This window comes from Anomaloglossus baeobatrachus, chromosome 2, assembly GCF_048569485.1.
Source record: "Anomaloglossus baeobatrachus isolate aAnoBae1 chromosome 2, aAnoBae1.hap1, whole genome shotgun sequence".
Classification (NCBI taxonomy): Eukaryota; Metazoa; Chordata; class Amphibia; order Anura; family Aromobatidae; genus Anomaloglossus; species Anomaloglossus baeobatrachus.
The window spans coordinates 151,880,134-151,901,335 of record NC_134354.1 but is presented as its reverse complement, the minus strand read 5'-3'; positions in this window follow the sequence as shown (position 1 = coordinate 151,901,335).

The window sequence follows — 21,202 nt, the reverse complement described above, 5'->3', positions numbered from 1 at the left end:
TGTGTGTGAGTGTGTACACATGTATGTATGTACACCACAGTTCAAAAGTCTGGGGCCACGCATCTAATTTTGTCGTTTCCATGAAAAATTATACTTTTATTTATCAAATGAGTTGCATAATGAATAGAAAATATAGTCCAGACATTGACTAGGTTAGAAATAATGATTTTTACTTGAAATAATAGTTTTCTCCTTTAAACTTTGCTTTCATCCCAGAATGCTGCCGTTGCAGCAATTCCAGCTTTGCAGACCTTTGGCATTCTAGCTGTTAATTTGCTGAGGTAATCTGGAGATATTTCACCCCATGCTTCCAGAAGCCCCTCCCAAAAGTTGGATTGGCTTGATGTTCAATTTTTGCGTACCATACGGTCAAGCTTCTCCCACAACAGCTCAATAGGGTTGAGATCTGGTGACTGGGCTGGCCACTCCATTACAGATAGAATACCAGCTGCCTGATTCTTCCCTAAATAGTTCATGCATAATTTGGAGGTGTGCTTTGGGTCATTGTCCTGTTGGAAGATGAAATTGTCTCCAATCAAGGGCTGTCCACAGGGTATGGCATGGCGTTGCAAAATAGAGTGATAGCCTTCCTTGTTCAAAATCCCTTTTACATTGTACAAATCTCCCACTTTACCAGCACCAAAGCAACCCCAGACCATCACACCATCACATTACCTCCAGCATGTTTGACAGATGGTATCAGACACTCCTCCAGCATCTTTTCATTTATTCTATGTCTCACAAATGTTCTTCTGTGTTATCCAAACACCTCAAACTTCGATTTGTCTGTCCATAACACTTTTTTCCAATCTTCAACTGTCCAATGTCTGTTTGTTTGACCATATTAATCTTTTCCTTCTATTAGCCAGTCTCAGATATGGCTTTTTCTTTGCCACTCTGCCCTGAAGGCCATCATGCCAGAATCGCCTCTTCACTGTAGACATTGACACGCGTTTTGTGGGTAGTGTTTAATGAAGCTGCAAGTTAAGGACCTGTGAGGCGTCGATTTATCAAACTAGAGACTCTAATGTACTTGTCTTGTTGCTCAGTTGTGCAGCGGGTCCTCCATTGTAGGAAATCTTCAGTTTCATGGCAATTTCGTACACAGAATATCCTTCATTTCTAAAAACAAAAATAGACTGCTGAGTTTCACATGAAAGTTCTCTTTTTCTGGCCAGTTTGAGAGTTTACTGGAACCAACAAATGTAACGCTCCAGATTCTCAACTAACTCAATGGAAGGTCAGTTTTATAGCTTCTCTAATCAGCAAAACTGTTTTCAGCTGTGCTAACATACTTGCACAAGGGTTTTCAATGGATTTCCAAACATCCATTAGCCTTCTAACACAGTTAGCAAGCACAATGTACCATTAGAACACTGGAGTAGTGGTTGTTGGAAATGGGACTCTATACACCTATGTAGATATTGCATTAAAAACCAGACGTTTGAAGCTAGAATAGTCATTTACCACATTAACAATGTATAGAGTGTTTTTCTGTTTAATTTATTGTTAGCTTCAGTGAAAGAAATGTGCTTTCCTTTCAAAAATAAGGAAATATTTGACCTTAAACTTATGAACTGTGTAGATGTATATACTGTATGTGTGTATATGTATGTTTGTGTGTGTATGTATGTATGCTTGTATATACTGTATATGTGCATGTATGTATAAATTTATTAGTAGAAGTTTAAATACAATTATACTTCATGATATAAAATAGATGTTTTAGGGTATCTGTTAGGAAGCAAGTGGCACTAGTTATCCTTATAGAGACCACCTGAGCATAGAGTCTTATGGGCAATGTGCCATGGAAGAAACGTTTGGAAAACAAAGTCTATTGCAAGCACCACTAAGTAGAAGAGTCATAGTTACATAGGTTGAAAAAAGATCTAGGTCCATCTAGTTCAACCTTCCTCCACCAATTATACATTTTGTCATTAAGTGATTGTACTGAGGAAATCATCCAGCCTTTTTTTAAAAGCTGTTATAGTATCTGCCATTACTACCTCTTGTGGTAGGGCATACCACAGTCTGAATGCTCTAACTGTAAAGAACCATTTCCTATTTAGCTGCCGGAATCACTTTTCTTCCACTCGCAGTGAGTGCCCCCTGGTCCTTAGTATTGTCACGGGATCTAATCTCTCTTTTTATAAACCCTAAAATCTTGTTTGCTTTATCAGCTGCTGCTTGATATTGAGTGCTGCTGCTCAGCTTATTTGTAATTAGAATACCCACGTTCTTCTCCTGTTCTGTAGTCCAGAGTTTATTTCCATTTAGTTCTTATGCAGTAATAGGGTTACTTCATCCTAGGTGAATTACTTTACATTTATCAACGTTAAATCTCATTTGCCAAGTGTCTGCCCATTCTAACATCTTATCCAGATTGTTTTGTAATATTGTACTATCAAGGTCAGTGTTTAATATCTTACATAGTTTGGTGTCGTCAGCAAATCCACGGCCTACAAGCATTTTAAAGACTTTTCTAATGTATTACATTTTTATCACACTTGGCCTTGCTTTAGGTACACCCAATAAATCCAATAAATGAACTGTATATCTGCATAGTAACTGTAATAAAATAATGTGATAGATTTATAAGCATCCTATATAACACCTGACATAGTGTGGAGGAGTGGTAAATCGAAAAATCTCAATACTGGGAAATTCCCTCTGTAGTGCCTATAAAAACATATGCAGTGGAGCTACACAATAACTTGTATTTACCACTATGTTAATAAGAATTCATATACTGTATATTTACACCCTCTAAACTGCATATTTACTTTTTCTAGCCACAAGGCATATAAAACCATGACAACTGTTGTACCAAATTAAATGGAACCTGTCAGCGGAATCATGCCGCTCTACCATTGCCAGCATGGATCAAAGTCTGGCTGCATAATTGTCACGAGTAAGTTTTTCTCTGAAGCATTTTGAAAAGTCGGACGATGACTATAGGAAAATACAAGACTAGTCTGCACAGCACCTGGCCGGCTTCTCCCGGCACCGCTCTAGATGATTAACAGTTCTTTCCTGATGAACACAAGAGAACTGCCACTCAATTAGAATAGTGCTGGAGAAACTGGCTAAAGGTGGTGCTGGAGTAATATCGTCTTTTAATATGGTCCCGGCTTGCACTCCAAACAGTATTTTTTCTGAAACGCAGGAGCACTTCAGAGAAAAACATGCTTGGAATAAATCATACAGTAAGGCACTAATCAATGGTGCCCATTGTGATGGCAGCATGAATCATCTCACAGGTTTCCTTTTATGCCAGTCTTATTGGTTACTATATAAATATACTACTGGCGGACACATACAGAAAAGGGCCCTGTGCAAGAAAAATGTATGGGCCCTTTAACACTAGAAGTCCCAGAGAGGGGTCATTTAACATTTCTACCTTTGAAACCCAGAGACGGGTCGAATGACCTGAAGGATTTTAGCTAACTTCCTATAATCACCGTCAATATAATCCTATATAATAACCATCTTTTGTTCTGTAATTAAGGCCATTACTGTCACACCACAGGAGGTTGTTGTTTTCCATTGAGTTTAGCCATCTAGTTTCTAGTTAGTTCTATTCAGTTTATTGTATGTCATTTGACCTTCTTTCAGGACTTCAGGGGGAGCTTGAAATTTCTGGGACTTCTAGTGTTAAAGCCCAAGAGATCATCATAATGCACATTTCCACCTGCTTTGGAGGAAGAAATGGGCCTTTTACACTTTGGGCCCCTGTGCCACTGCACAGGCTGTACCAATGATATGTCCACCCTGATATACACTATTGGCTATTAAAATCCTTTTATCATGGCACCCAACATTTTTTGTTGCTATTCTCTGGACCAGAAAAAAGTCAAATAGAAGCTTCCAGAAGCTTTATTTCAGACATTGATTACACTTTATTAACAAGTACACCAAGGGGATACTGTCTCCAAAATGGTGTCATCGCTAAACCTCATTTCCAGGAATAACCGCATCATAGTCTATCAGAGGTATAAAGCAACATATTAAGCTACTCACCCTCCTGAGTCCATTGCTGTTTTTGCTTTCCAATTGCAATGCTTTACCACTGCAGCCAATCACTGGGCTCAGTGGCTTGTGCCCTGTACATCAGCAGTGATGGCTGCAGAGGTGATATGTATTGTAGTGATGTTACCACTGCATCTTGGTCCAGGACTGCAAGTGCCAGCTGTTTGTTATATCATACATTTGTTGGCCTATGTATGACAAAGATTTGTAACCACCAGAAATCCCCTTTTAACCCTTTTATGGACTAGCCAATTTTAATTTTTGTGTTCATTTTTCCTTGCCTTTTTCTATGAACGATAATAACTTTTTATTTTCCATCAACATATGCAAATGAGAGCTTTTTCTTCATGGGACTAGGTGCCGTTTTGAATGACACTAATCGTTTTACGATACAATATATTTTAAATTTTAAAAAAGAAATTCCAAATACTGTGACATTGAGAAAAAAAATGCACTTGTGCAATTTTTTTTATCACATTTATTGTGCTGTAAAAATACCCATGCAGTATGGTTTCGCAGGTCACTATGATTACTGAGATATCAAATTTATTTTTTTTTTTTTATTTAAGTGGTGAAAAAAAATCAAAATTTTGTAAAAAAAAAATAAAAAAATTGATTTGTGTTCCCTTTTCAGAGAACTGTAACATTATTATTTTTCCGTGGATGGAGCTGGGTGAAAGTTTGGTTTTTGCATCCTGAGCTGATGGTTTCATTCATACTAATTTGGGGTATACATGATATTTTGATTGTTTTCTATTACATTTTTTGGGGAGGAGTGGTAATTGAAAAATCTCAATCCTGGCAGTTTGATTTGTTTTTTTCTTTTTTGCTGCATTTACCATATTTGTTAATTAATTTTATTTTTGATATAGTGGATTTTTACGGACACAGAAATAACAAATATGGTTTTTTTTTCTACTTTAATTCTAATAGTAAAAAGGTAGATCATTAGATTTTTTTAACTTTTTTTATTCTTTTTAAATTAATATTTATTTTTTCTTCTTTATTTTTCATTTCCTTTAGGAGACTTGAACCTCATTTGATCACATATAATATATACTGCAATACCATAGAAATACCAAGATGGCAGCAATGGGGGCCTTCAGCAGGGAACTAATGGGAGCCGCAGATGCATGTGAGCATGACTTTATTTAAACTTTGCAGTTATTGATTGACAGCAGCATTTAAATGGCTAACAGCAGCATTTGACGCTCTGCTGAGGCCGCTGTTGTTATACAGAGATGGAGGCTATATAATATTGCCGGCTCATGCGCGTGTGGAAAGAGCTCAGTTCCGAAGCTCCCTTCACACAACGGAACACAGTCATTAGCCCATATAAATATGCCACCAATCAGCTGACAAACAAGTACATGCTCATTTTTCAGCTGATGATATTAGTAATGTGGGTGTAAAAATCATCATTGACAGTAGGGCATTATCCGTGTAAAAATAGGATATGCTGCCCATTGACTTGCATTGTCACTTTTGATTTGACCATTGACTCAACATTGGACATGTCTACAATTTTTACCGCGGACCACTGGATCCAAGAAAAAAAAATTCAGATATGTGAACAGCCACATAGAATATCATGAGTACGAGTGCTATGAAAAGTATGAATAACAATCGTATGTGAACATCGGGCGTGTGAATGAGCCTTAAAGGTGAAAGAAATTTGAAGCACAAAAGGCTTTCAGTAGTATAAACCAATTATCGTAAATTTCGGATTATAAGACGCACTTTTCCTCCCAAAAATTTGGGAGGAAAATGAGGGGTGCATCTTAAAATCTGAATGTAGCTTACCAGGTGGTGATTCAGAGGGGTCACAGGTGGCAGGGGCTCTGTGCAGGGGCTGGCGCAGCTGCTTTGTGCGGCGGCGGCAGGTGGAGCTGATGTGTGCGGCGGCGGCCGGAGGAGCTGATGTGTGCGGCAGCGGCTGGCGGAGCTGCTGTGTGCGGCGGCAGCCGGCGGAGCTGCTGTGTTTGGTGGCGGGAGTGGCTGGCGTGGTACAAGCCATTCTGACGATGTCAGTGATAAGGACTTCAAATAATGGTGTCCAGAATCCGCGTGTGCACAGATGGAGCTCTTGGCTCAAAAGCTCCATCTGCGCACGCGCTGCCTCCGGGTGCCATTTGTTTGAAGCACATCTTCAGAATAACCCTTGCCTCGCCGACCCCCTCACAGAACTGAGCCAGCAAGGGACAGAGCCTGCAGAAAGCAAAAGCAGCACAGGGCAGAGCACAGCCAGCACAGGTCAAGGCAGAACTAGCATGGGGCAGAGCCAGCACGGGCCAAGGCAGAGCCAGCATGGGGCACATCAGAACCAGCACGGAGCAGAGCCAGGACAGAACAGAGCTGCACAGAGCAGAGCCAGCGTGGAGCAGAGCCTGCAGCCCCAGCACAACGGTAAGTCACCACCGGATTATAAAACAGACCTCATATAATTTTTTTTACCTATTTTTTCCTCTGAATTTGGGGTGCGTCTTATAAAACAAAAAAATACGGTAATTATTCAAAACAGTGATAGCGATAGATAAAATAGGAAAAGGTTCTTTAATAAAAAGGGCTGGATGATTTCCTCAGTACACACAACATAGTCAATTTTAAATGATTTAGTGACAAAATATATAATTGATGGAGGAAGGTTGAACTAGATGGACTTCGGTCGTTCTTCTACCTTTATAGCTATGGAAATAAACCAGAAAAAAAAGGTTCAAAAATTGATGACAGTTTCATAGTACTCCACACAAAAAGATGATGCATCCATCCAATTCGAAACTTTGCATTAGTTGACCCTTTAATCATCAATGACATATATATAGATCTTATGGCTGTGAGAAGTTATGGAGCAAGCTAAGGCGCTGAGCCTGCTACATACACCGCGTGTGTCTGCCATCTTTGTAATCCTTTAAAAATCTGCCATAGCAATGTATTATAATACAGAAAGATGAGTGTCTTGTGCCAGTGAACAAGTGATCAGAGGTTCACGATACCAGAGATAACAAAAAAATGTAAAATTAGTTTAAAAAAGGATAACGCAACCATTTCTTATTATTTACAGAAAAATAAATTAACATCACCATGGCCATAAACTTGTTTAGCATGATGAACACTGGAAAACCAAATACCAGAATTGCTGTTTTTCTGGACACCTCACTGACCGCCCCCTCAAAAAATATACTAAAAAGTGATAAAAAAAATTTATAATTGAATTACAAAACCAAACCTTCCCACAGCTCTCTTAATGGAAAAATAAAGAAGAAATCTCTGAATATGAGGCCAGAAACGCAAATTGTATTTATTTTTCACTTTTTTATTATTTAAAAGATGAAAAGAAACATCCAAACTATATATATATATATATATATATATATATATATATATATATATATATATATTATATAATAAATTAGTGACAAAAACCCAAAACCCAACAACTAAAAATGGCCTAGTCCTTAAATACTTAAAGAAGAAAGTAATTGTGCGTGGAGGGTTGTCTTTGTTATAGATTTACTTTAGCTTGATACTGCATGGACTATAGTATAAGTCCTGGTTAATGGAGAATTATGACACCTTATAATACTATACAAAACAGAGTGTTGATAATGAAATTGGGTGAAAAAAACCCCCAACAACTAAAAATGGCTTGGTCCTTTAATAGTTAAAGAATCAAAGTCATTGTACATGGAGGGTTGTGCTTGTCGTAGATATACCTTAGCTTGATTCTGTGTGGAATATAGTATAAGTCCTGCTTAATGGAGGATTGTGACACCTATAATACTATACAAAACTAGGTGGCGATAATGAAATTGGGTGAAAAAAAAGCACCAACAACTAAAAATTGCCTAATCCTTAAATGGTTAAAGAAGAAAAAGTTATTGTGCGTGGAGGGTTGCGTTTGTCGTAGATATACCTGAGCTTGATACTGCATGGATTATAGTATAAGTCCCGGTTAATGGAGGATTGTGACACCTCATAATACTATACAAACTGAGTGGCGATAATGAAATTGGGTGAAAACTTGCAAACGATCCAGTAAAACATTTATTGTGTTTTGTAAAATAGATTAAAAAAAAAAAATCCAACCGGCAACACCTGCCATTACAGGCAATGAGCGCGGCTGAAATACTAAACCATATTAATATGAATCAATCAATAGATTTCGCTTACTAGGCATAGCTATTAACCTGAAACTTTGTGATCATTGCTCCGATGGTTGAGAGAATAGAAAAACGCTTATTTTTAATCTTTATTCCTTCCCAGAACTCTTCCACCATCTGAAGCAATCATCCCAGGGAGTTGATGTATTTTCGATTGTTTTCCAATCGCAAAGTGATATATTGAAGGTAATCTTGTTCTCCTATGAATCTAAATGAAGTCTATGGTATTGATTGCAACTTACACCAAGCAGCAGACATCTTCGCTCGGAGCTGCTCTTCCAGGACCCATGCTGCTCTTCTGATCAGCCTGCGGTTTACTTTAAATAATACAAAACTTTAGGGAAGATCTTTTTGTCAATATCATTTTCCTGCCTCACACTGCCCTCACTTCTAGTATCAGTCTTATTATTACTGTTAATGAATAAAGCTTTTCTTTTTCTAAGTCATTTTTTTTCCCAATTTGACCCTTTCATGGAACAGAGGCAAACTGCGTGAAATTACCTGCAAGGATTACAAGTATTACAGGCCAAGGAAAGCTCACAGCCTTGTTTTACAAACCCTTAATCCCCTGTCATTCTGAAGATACAAACAAGCCTAGCTCTATTCTTTAACTTTCACCAGCTGGACACAGCTAATTCCTATGCTTAATATTCCCAAGAAATATCGTAAGTTGGAGACCCCCGGATTTCCAGTGCATCCATTATAAACATTTCACATAGCATGCATGGAAAAACTCTAAAGGTGTCTTTTAAAAGGGGGCATTAAGACCCCCAAAGAAACCAATTTTATTCTCTGTCCAAATCGGAATGTTTGGGGTTTAGAAGGAGCCACTGGAGCGTATTTAGAGGATTTTATGAGATTTTCCAGAATGATTTAATCTTATTGTGATCATTATTACTGAATGGAACCCCAATTTGGACCTAATATCTTGTACAATGCAAAGAGATCCTGACCCACAACCTTAAGCAAATCTCATCCAACGCCTTCTAACAATCTAGCCAAAATCCCACAGACTGCGGAGAGACAATAAGACAACACAGAGCAGATAGCCTTCTACTTTGGTCCATCTGTGAATACCACACCAATTTCCTAGAGCTTTGTGCTCAGCAAATGAAGTCATTATCTCAACAGATATTCTCACAAACTCAATAATGTCTTTAATAAAGATCGGGGATGTATTTGTTCTACATAGTAGAGAAGGATTATTCTGCGCTACTTGGGACAGCAATTGTGCCATTGCAGTTGTTCTGCTTTGGCAGATGCTGTATTGAAAACTTCGTCTAGAAGAACGCCAACTGTGACTGACAGGACGGACGGCTTTCAGTAAGTTGTCAGGAAAAAAGAAAGTCACATTTTTAACTGTTAGAAACAAAAAAATTACTCCGAAAACATCTTAGGAAATGACCAGCGATCTAACTCGTTTATTTTGATTAAGTATATTGGAATATTCTGAAAAACTAGTTTTGTAGCCATTTTAGTTTTTCAAAGTCAATGGTAACAAATTGTGATGGATTTTTAGAAAACATTGATATAAATTTATGATTAAATCTGGACATAGCTTTAACAATCAGTGACCAATCAAATGATAATCTTTTTAAAGGGAATCTATTACCAAGGTTTTGCTGCCTAATCTGAGAGCAGCATAATGTGAGGGCAAAGTCACTGATTTCTGCAATATGTGTCACTCACTGGTCTGCTTGATGCAGTTTTTCATAAAAATCACTGTCTTATCTGGAAATTATCATTAGAGGACTTGTTAACCTGCTTCCCCCCCCCCCACTGATTGGCAGCTTTCTGCTTCTGCATCAGTGTTGTGAGTGGGGTTATACAGAGCTCAGCATTCAGAGAACAGCTAGATATGCTACAGATAAAAAAGTTTGTATCAAAACAACAGCAAGTAGCCCAGTAAAGTAAATGATACATACTAAGGCGGGCTTTGCACACTACGACATTGCAGGTGCGATGTCGGTGGGGTCAAATTGAAAGTGCCGCACATCCGGCATTGCATGCGACATCGCAGTGTGTAAAACCTAGATGATACGATTAACGAGCGCAAAAGCGTCGTAATTGTATCATCGTTGCAGCGTCGGTGTAATCCATAATTATGCTGACGCGACGGTCCAATGTCGTTCCTCGCTCCTGTGGCAGCACACATCTCCTACCGGCGTCACCGCGGCTTCCGTAGGTTATGCGGAAGGAAGGAGGTGGGCGGGATGTTTACATCCTGCTCATCTCTGCCCCTCCGCTCCTATTGGCCGCCTGCCGTGTGACGTCGCAGTGACGCCGCACGACTCGCCCCCTTAATAAGGAGGCGGGTCGCTGGCCAGAGCGACGGTCGCAGGGCAGGTGAGTGCATGTGAAGCTGGCGTAGCGCTAATTTTCGCTACGCCAGCTTTCACAAGATATTGTACCTGCAACGGGGGCGGGGACTATCGCGTGCGACATCGCAGCATCGGCTTGCGATGTCGCAACGTGCAAAGCCCGCCTAAGGCGGGCTTTGCACACTACGACATCGCAGGTGTGATGTCGGTTGGGTCAAATCGAAAGTGACGCACATCCGGCGTCACAGTCGATATCGAAGTGTGCAAATCCTTTTTGATACGATTAATGAGCACAAAAGCGTCATTATCGTATCATCGGTGTAGGGTCCGACTTTTCCATAATGCCGATGCAGTGACAGGTGCGATGTTGTTCCTCGTTCCTGCGGCAGCACACATCGCTGTGTATGAAGCCGCAGGAGCGAGGAACATCTCCTGCCTGCGTCCTGGCTGCAATGCAGAAGGACGGAGGTGGGCGGGATGTTTACATCCTGCTAATCTCCGCCCCTCCGCTGCTATTAGCCGCCTTCCGTGTGACTTCGCTGTGACGCCGCACGACCCACCCCCTTAGGAAGGAGGCGGATCGCCGGCCAGAGCGACGTCGCAGGGCAGGTGAGTGCATGTGAAGCTGGCGTAGCGATAATGTTCGCTACGCTAGCAATCACAAGATATCGCTGCTGCGACGGGGGCGGGGACTATCGCGCTCGACATCGCAGCATCGGCTTGCAATGTCGCAGCGTGCAAAGTACCTCTTAGAGTCAGGGTCTTTGCCCCTACATCAGAAATGTAAATGTCAAATACACAGAGAGCCAAAATTAAACCCTTGGACAAATGGGCCAAACTAGTAGCAGGCCCCACATAGTCCTTCATATATATTATGGGTTCCATATAATCCTCTATACAGAATAATGTGCCCACCATAGTCCTCCATACAGAAAAATGTGCCCCACATAGTTCTTCATACAGAATAATGGGTCCCGCATAGCCTCCCATACAGAATAATAGGCTCCACACAGTCCTCCATACAGACTAATGTATGCAAGATAGTCCTCCATATAATATTATGGGCCCCATATAGGTCTTCATATAGTATTATGGGCCCTATATAGCCATCAATACAGAATAAAGTGCTCCATATAGTCCTCTATATGGTATTATGGACCCATATAGTCCTACATACAGTATAATGTGCCCCACGTAGATCTCTAAATACTATTATGGGTCCAAGTAGTCCTCCATATAGTATTATGAGCCCCTTATAGTCCTTCATATATTAATATTGTATTATAGGCTCCAAAAATAATAAATACTCACCTATCCCCTTTACCCTCTGCTTTGATCTCAGCAGAGAGCGCTCTGAAGCTCTTTGCTGCTCAGCACAGCAGACGTGAAATAGTGATGTCATCGCTCCCGCTGTGTTGATATGTCAGATGCAGAATGATAGGGGAAGGAACAGACTGCTCCATCTTTCATCATTGCTTTCAACTGTATCAGCATCCAGGGTGCTGATGTGTGGTGGGGAGGGGAAAGAGGTGCTGGCGTCCGGCATCGCCAGCCAAATAAATTCAGCCTTTGCCAGAGTTTGACATGTGTGCTCTACATCATGATGCTCTCAGACGGTGTAGTAAAAAACTGGTCACAGATTCCCTTTAGCCTTATTTCTATAGAAATATACTATATCATACTGGCTCATTTAAGACTGAAAATCTAGTGGTTAAACCCCATAATATTCTTCGCTAGGCAAAGGCATGTGTGCCGCCCCTGCAGCGGTCAAACTGCTCGGATCCGGGGGTTGCTGCTGCTGTGGCTGAAGAGTCTCCGGACCCGGGGGCTCGCGGCCACTCTCAAATGAAAAGGGGGCTATTTAAAGGGGATAAGAGTTTGTGACGCCACCCGTGGTTCGCGGTAAGAGGAGTACCGCCGCTGCCGATGGGAGTACCCAGGGGAGATGGAGTGGGGGCAGCCAGATGATGTTTCCCTCCATGGGTAGGGAGGCCCCAGGACTCTGGGATGGTGGAACGCTGGTGCAGGGGAGTGCAGGGCTGGTTGGAAGCAGGGGAGGACCATGTACTCACTCAGGCCGCATCGGCGATGAAAAGCAGACTCTGACAACAAGGTAAACCAAGTCTCTGGGTGCCGCTGCCCTCTTGGGGGAGCCCGTCCGGGTATCCGTCCCCTATAGTACTGCCGGGTTGTCTGGAGCCTGCCTCCATGCACAAATTAGAAGTGTTCTGGTGGCCCGTTGGCATAAAACTGTCCGGGCCCCACTCCCTACTTGTTGGTAGTGGAGCTGGGCTCACGCTTGGGAGTTCTGTGGGCTGCGTGGGTTGGAAAGCCCTATCCCCCTTGTTGCGCTAGTGCCCCTGATCTCTGAGCTTCTTGGGGACAGTCCATAAAGTAACTATCCTCTACAGGTTAATTGTCAGGTTGCCTGAAGCTACTCCCCGACCTAGGGTCCAATACCCTGCCGTGCTTTCGGTCCCGGACCGGTTATTAGACTCAGATGCTTCCCGTCCTCCAAGACCGGTTCCAGGCACCCAGCCTCAATACCTTGCGACTGGGTCTCCGACTCCACCGGTCCAAGACCACCGTCTGTGACCCAACCTGTAACTCCCAGGGAGCCACACACTCCCCTAGCTCCACACTACTCGAGGGCTAACACTGCCCTGTTCTACTTCCCTCCCACCAGTCTGCCTGACCCCTAGGTGGGCGGCCCTATTCCAGATCAGCAGCTCACTGGTGTGTCTGACAGGGTGTGGTGTGAGGTGGGTTGTGATTTGGATGCTGATGGAGGCAGTACCATTGGTTGGGAAACCAGAACCATGGGGGGTTGAGTCCTGCACTAAGGAATAAAGAGCGTGCAGTACCCTGTGACGCCCTGACTAGTCCAGGAGCGTCACACATGTGCAAGAGGTCTGTACAACAGCACACACAGTGTCCAGCATAAGACCATATGGACCCTACATGCCACTGCTTTGGGAGAGGATTTCTCCCTGACGTTGTATGTGATAGAAAATATGAAAAAAAATTCTCTGTGCCTTTGTGTGAAATTAGAGGCAAGTAGAGTATAGAATTCAAAGTATGTAGTATAGTAATGTCCAATAGATTTTTATGGCTACATACAACACAGATGTAGTTTAGACCCATGGGTATGGACCAATGCTAATAAATTACAGAGAGAAGCATGGTCTGGGGCGTAGTGATTGCAGTTGCAAAGGTCGTGACTTCGACTGGACCCCAGATAACAGGGGCTCGCCGACCCCAGTGCATGCTTCAGCAGGATGTGCACAGGATGGGGGACATTACTACATATTAAATGGGGCAACTTGTATGTCTGAATAGGTTATAGAATGCTACAATGCCCCATACATCTTATTAACATGCGAGGAAGGGGGGGCAAGGCCTAAACTTTGCACCGGAGCCCATTGGACTCTAGTTTTGCTACCGTGCTTGGTACACCATAAGTATAATTTTTCATAATTTCCAAAGTTCAAAGTAAATGTAACACATTAACATGCACCTAATTTCCTAGCCTACTGTAAATAAAAAAATAATAATATTACATAATATAATAGGGCTGCAACATGGCTTTGTGAGCCCGAAACCATACGGATCCAGCAGAAAATAAAATTGCACGAGTGATTGCGCACCCTTCAGGAGCGCGATGGGATTGCAAGCTATGCAATGGGGTGTAACTACGCATCAAACTGACCTCATAATGGGGTGTAACCACACACCAGACTGGGTATGTGCAGACTAACAGCAAACATAAATACCTGGTGTGCGTGTCCTGCCATTCTTACCTTGTGTATGAAAAAGAGAGGGAATAGTGCTTTTTTTCGATACCGCCATCCGGATAGCGCTATCCATTCTCTAGGAATAGCGATATCGGATAGCTTTACATGTTTTCTTTTATATCGGTAGCGCTATGCGGATAGCACTATTTGTGCGCTTTCATTCGAAGTAGCTCTAGTCCGATACAGTGTTGCCTCAGGAATGTTGCCTCACAGTGTTGCCTCACAATATTGCCTCAGTGTTGCCTCAATGTTGCCTCAGTTTTGCCTCACAATGTTGCGTGAATGTTGCGTCACTTTTGGCTCACAATGTTGCCTCACACAATGTCTCCTCACACAATGTCTCCGTCAGGGGACAGCTCTGTCGTTAATATTGTTCGGGTAGAGCTATCTGATAGCGCTATCCATGAAGAAATTGAACGGGTAGAGCTATCCCATAGCGCTATCCGTCAATGTTCCTGAGCATATGGACCATGCCCAAGAGGTGGCACTACTTCTGCTCCCATTGATGCCAAAGCAAGAGAGCTATTGTATTGCCTTATATTAGCCATAAAGTTATTGGAGTGCTGATGCTCTCCTTTCATCAACTCTACTAATTGATCATCCATACGAATGGGATGTAATTGGATGCGCCCTCTCTTGCAGCGGGAAGGGAATGTTTTGTCCTGCGCCATTTCGTTTTTGAAATGTTTAGATTGGCAGAACTGATATCGAAATGCCAGTTCGCCAGCATAGTGCTCTTCACTACGTGTCTCATCAATTTGATTGAGAAGCCCTCTAGCAGCAAATGTAACTTGCCGTCGTCGAGTGGTTCTTTGAAAATTTTGTTCGTCTTCTGTTTCATTAAGACGCAGGTTATGCATCCGTATGCGATTCACTTCTCTACGTGCAGCAGCGTGATCAATTTCTTCCATCTTTGCAATGTTGCCTCACACTGTTTCCTCAGTGTTGCCTCACAATGTTACCTCGGCAACATATTGCCTCACACTGTTGCCTCAGTGTTGCCTCAATTTTGCCTCAGTGATGCCTCAGTGTTCCCGCAATATTGCCTCACAATGTTGCCTCACTGTGTTGCCTCAGCAACATGTTGCCTCACAGTGTTGCCTCGGCAACATATTGCCTCACACTGTTGCCTCAGTGTTGCCTCAGTGTTCCCTCAATATTGCCTCACACTGTTGCCTCAGTGTTTCCTCATTATTGCCTCACAATGTTGCCTCGGCAACATAGGGCTATGGATGACTCATTGCGCACAGACACATGGACACGTCCAAATTAGGTATATTGATATTTCATCAGATCCTGGAAGAGTAGATGTATTATCCCATTTCAGCAATTTTTGTAGAGACAGAGATTAATAAAGAGCATGATAAGAAGCTGGGATGCGTTTTTTTGGCTAAGGCTACATGGAGAGTGACAGCACTAAAACAAAAGCACCAGCTTTAGGACCACATCAGAGCCAAGAATGGTTTACTACAAACTAGTCAATTGACCAGTAAACATAACTGGAGGGCAATTACTGTACATTCATCTAGAAGAAATACAAGTCTCATAGCAGAATGTGATTTTCTTTTTACTCTTGGGGCGGCGTCACACGGTACGATCTATCGTGCGATCGAACGAGTGATCGTACCCGCCCCCGTCGTTTGTGCGTCACGGGCAATTAGTTGTCCATGGCGCACAATGTCGTTAACCCCCTGTCACACGCACTTACCTCCCGGACGACGTCGCTGTGGGCGGCGAACATCCTCTTCCTGAAGGGGGAGGGACATTCGGCGTCACAGCGACGTCACACAGCGGCCGGCCAATGGAAGCGGAGGGGCGGAGATGAGCGGGACGTAACATCCCGCCCACCTCCTTCTTTCCGCATTGCCGGCGGGATGCAGGTAAGCTGTGTTCGTCGTGCCCGGGGTGTCACACATAGTGATGTGTGCTGCCTCGGGAATGATGAACAACCGGAGCACAGAAGGATGACCGATATTTTGAAAATGAACGACGTGTCAACGAGCAACGATAAGGTGAGTATTTTTGCTCGTTCACAGTCGTTCGTAGCTGTCACATGCTACGATATCTCTAACGATGCCGGATGTGCGTCACGGAATCCGTGACCCCTGACGACATATCACCCGATATATCGTAGCGTGTGATGCCGCCCTTAAGGGGGCTTTACACGCTACGACATCGCTAATGCGAACTCGTTGGGGTCACGGAATTGGTGACGCACATCCGGCCGCATTAGCGATGCCATTGCGTGTGACACCTAAGCGATTTTGCATCGTTGCAAAAACGTGCAAAATCGCTCATCGGTGACATGGGGGTCCATTCTCAAAAATCGTTACTGCAGCAGTAACGAGGTTGTTCCTTGTTCCTGCGGCAGCACACACCGCAGGAACGAGGAACCTCTCCTTACCTGCCTCCCAGCTGCTATGCGGAAGGAAGGAGGTGGGCGGGATGTTAAGTCCCGCTCATCTCCGTCCCTCCGCTTCTATTGGGCGGCGGTTCAGTGACGCAGCTGTGACATCGCTGTGGCGCTTAACGAACCGCCCGCTTAGAAAGGAGGCGGTTCGCCGGTCACAGTGACGTCGCCGGGCAGGTAAGTAGTGTGATGGGTCTGGGCGATGTTGTGCGGCACGGGCAGCGATTTGCCCATGTCGCACAACAGATGGGGGCGGGTACCTACGCTAGCGATATTGGTACCGATATCGCAGCGTGTAAAGCGGCCTTTAGACCCTAGCTGCTGTGAATGTTGATTAATTGAATTATTTTTAAAAGGGCCTTTGCAATAAATGTGTATGCTGCATTTTTTGATGCTACAGAATTTCTGCACCTTAGTTTACTTTTTGACGCTGTTTTTATCGCGTTTTTCAATTTTCGTTTATTGTCTCTGTTTGGTCATGCTTTAAATAAAGCTGCTTTATTTTTTAAACTTCCTGGTATTGACATTGTTAGGTGCGGATTACATGCGGATTACATGCATAAACACACTATAAACGCAAGTGCAATTTTTTTTTTACCTGCGGCTTTTGCACATATAATGCAACTCTCAGGGGAAATTCCTCACAGAAAACTCAGCGTACCCACAAAAGAAATTGACATGCTGTGGAATGGAAAAACGCATCAGACATCGGTTAATGTGGAGTTAAAAAGCTGGACAGTGGCAGGAGAGTTCTGTAAATACCCTCCACTTTGCTGGAACTGTAAAATGTGGCGTTTTGACGCTATAAAAAACACGATAAATGCTCATCGTGGGCACACAGCCTTACAGGTTTTTAATTGCTACAGAATCTAAATTTATTCTGTCATTGAAGTTGGAAGTAATATTTAACCTAGAATGAGGACAATTAGCACCCTTTATAGGGTTCACTTTTATTTCCTCCTGTGTTTAAACATGATACATGTTTGCCAGATGAAGATTGCAAGTGTTCAACCGGCCACCTTTTATATTAATGACCAGTAAATTGTTCCAAGATGCAGCTGTATGCCATCTGAGAGTGACAGCAATTCCACCCCATATATGTACACACACCCAGGGACCCATGTATACGTTACATTTGGCGTAGTCGGCAGGATCAAGTCTCACAAAGTAAAAGAAATGTGGAGAAGGCTCGAAGGAATGGGTTAATGTTTTTTACAAGTGTTCCAAGATGGCATATGGACCCTGTGTTAAAACGGTGTCTGCTGGTATCGCAGCACTAAAAGGCGAGACCGCCCAGCGTGAGAGTGGCTTCTTCAGTAGCACCTGAAAAGTTGTCCAGCCCACTACTAGACTGACTGGCTGAAGAAGTTGAAAGTTGATACCTGGGCACCAAAGTCCAGCCTGATGTGGAAAGTGTGTGTCCTTGAGAGGCACTGCACAGAAGAAAGTCCTGCCCATTGAATGAAGATTCCCCAGAGGCATGGCTGAGGATGGAGACGTCGGGAGTGTCTCTGCCCTCAGTCACGTCACAAGGATGGCCCCCGGAAAGGCAGAGCCAAAGGTAGAAGCACACCTGGAAGAAGAGATCCGTGTCATTTTGTTGGAGGAAGTTGATGAAGAAGTGAACTGAGAGCCGGAGAACAAATTGTGTCTCATGCAGCAGTGAATTACAATGAGACGGCACAGTGGGCTGTCTGATACTCGGAGGAGGAGGCCACCAGGACCGGAACTGAGGTTGTGCCACATTTCATCACTTCAGGAGCAACAGCGGGATGAGACCCAACTTGTCCCAAGATGCGGCTGTATGCAGACTGAGAGTGACAGCAATTTCACCCCATAAGTTGCCCACACCCAGTGACCCACATACACCTAGCCAGGGAGAGGGAGGTGTGACGGGGCAAGTTCAGGAAATTAGTTCCTGTTAGTAGGCAGTTATGAAAAGTGATTGAAAGGGAAAAAGACTCTCATGCTGTATGAGGTGTGTGCAGTGAAGACGGATTTGCAGAGGGTAGTAAGCTTTGCTTAAGACAAATAAAAGTGGCGACTGAACACTGAACACAGAAGTCCGCCAGGACACATGCCATTTCCAGGACCATTACACGCCTCATTGCACTTCGCCAGAAAAGTTTGGGCATGGGTGGGCGTGGCCATGCTCCACTCCACCCTGACTTCGCCCAGCTCCATCCAGCTTGAAACTGTTGTGAAAGCACTAAGAGTTGCTTAATTTTTTTCACAGCCTTGCATCACATTAAATTTTCCATCTGTTCAAAGTGTTCTATGCCAATTTTCTGGCGCCTATGGACCCAGATGTCCGTGAACCATGCATGTGTTCTGTTTTTTATGGATAGATCATGTAACCACTATAGTTTGTAGGGCTGTCTGCATTTTTGTAGTGTACCAAGTGGTCCTAAAAAAATCACGGTCACATGTCCATTTCTGTTCCGAGTCACAGATAACAATTACTCATGCAAGTGTGAAGGCCTGTCGAAATCACAGATGGCATCAGTGTGCAATCTGCGTGCTGTCCATAAGTAACATTGCAAACTTTGTCATTTATGCATCTTTTCCTGATGAAACACTGATGATAAAAACTGACACTGGATCAGAAATACTGATCAACAATGGTCCGCATTTTTATGTACAAGAAAAATCATAGATGTTTGAATGAGGCCTAAGTCCAGATGCTACTGAATACATACACAGCAGGTCTTGATGGATTGTGGTGTGAATTCACCAAGGTGAGAAATGAAAATGCTGTGGATTGAAAATATCCAGAATGCTTTTTATGAAGGACATTATTTCTATATAGTCAGTATTACTAAACAAATGCCATGTGCCTCTCTAAGCATTGCAGAATGGCTGGTGACAGAACTTTAGTTGGCACAGGGTTTGCGGTCACACCTGGACCCAAAACATCACCCTATGAGAAGACCATTAAAGACCAGTCACAATTGGGGTCCTGGTGGAGATTTTACATTGTGATCTATGAGCTTCAAGTTACCCACAGAGAATGGCTGAATTTTCTTACCCCTGATGGCCATTTTTGCCCTAACACGTACTTGTTACAACTTCACCCCACAGTGTAACTCTGCCAGGGCAGTACTCAGAGTCAGTATTGGTATGTTGAACTATTTCTTTTCATTGAATGTATGATGTCCTGTGCACTGAAAAACACATTTTATTATCAATTTATCACACACAGCAAAGAAAAGGAGAATTTTCTTCTATATGTTGATCCAATAAAATTACTTCCCACTTTATACTTCACCCTCCCCCACTTTATTACCACATGGGGCCTTCATAAATGTCTCTCTCTGTTTAATAGCTGTAACGTTATTCTAATCATAGCTGGACACTTATATGTAATCACTCCATTTTTAAACACTTCATAAATGCATTTTTTATCCCTGTAATTATGAAAATGGCCGTGTACAGTTTATCTCTTGCTGGGCATTGGCTGCAATGTTCAACACTGCTAAGCTCCAAAGCCCGTAGCTGTGTAGCCCCCACAAGTCGCTCACTTTATGGGTTAAATCACTGTATTTGCTTTACCATAGCGTTGACGCTCTGAACAACAATACAGCTAATCTGTCTCTGTGGAGTGTTATGTGTAAATTATTTCACTTGTTCTAGGCCTCGAAGAATTTGCAGTGGGGGATATTGTTTCATACAGAATAAAAATACCAGAAATACCCCATGAAATCAGCGTAAATGAAAAGTAGTGAGGATTTAATGTCTCTAAGGTTGATATGGACTTTAATGTAATAGCATTTGTAATATAGAGATATAGAAGAAGTCATGAAATCTTTACTATTAAGGAGCTTTCATACATACATCTCATATACTTTAGTATAGATGGATACTCGGTTTATCGGTCTTAAAAACTACATAGACTTACATCAGGAATCTTCTCATTGCACCATAGAATCATAGAATGATGGAGCTGGAAGGGGCCTCAAGGGCCATTAGGTCCAACTCCCTGCAAGTGTAGGTTTTCCTAAATCATCCCAGCTATATGTTTATCCAGTTTACGCTTGAAGATTTCTATTGATGGAGAGCGCACTACCTCCCATGATAGCCTGTTCCACTCTCTGACTGCCTTCACCACATCCCGTGGCAACCTGTTCCACTCTCTGACTGCTCTCACTATCTCCTGTGGTAGCCTGTTCCACTCTCTGACTGCCCTCACTGTCAGAAAGTTTTTCCTAATGTCTAATCTGTATCTCCTTCCTTTAAGTTTCATCCCGTTGCTTCTTGTAATTCCTTGTGCTAATGAGAATAGGGTGGTTCCCTCTGCACTGTGACTACATTTCACATATTTGTAACACCAACACTACCATTCTCACTATCCTCACCAGATCGTTAACTATTATGTCACAACCACCAGTTATCTGACCACTGCGGCCGCTGACTGGCTCCAGAACCAAGAGACCAGTGGTCAGGATTTCACCTGTTCTGGTCTAGTGACGAGTAGACCACTAGCACAGC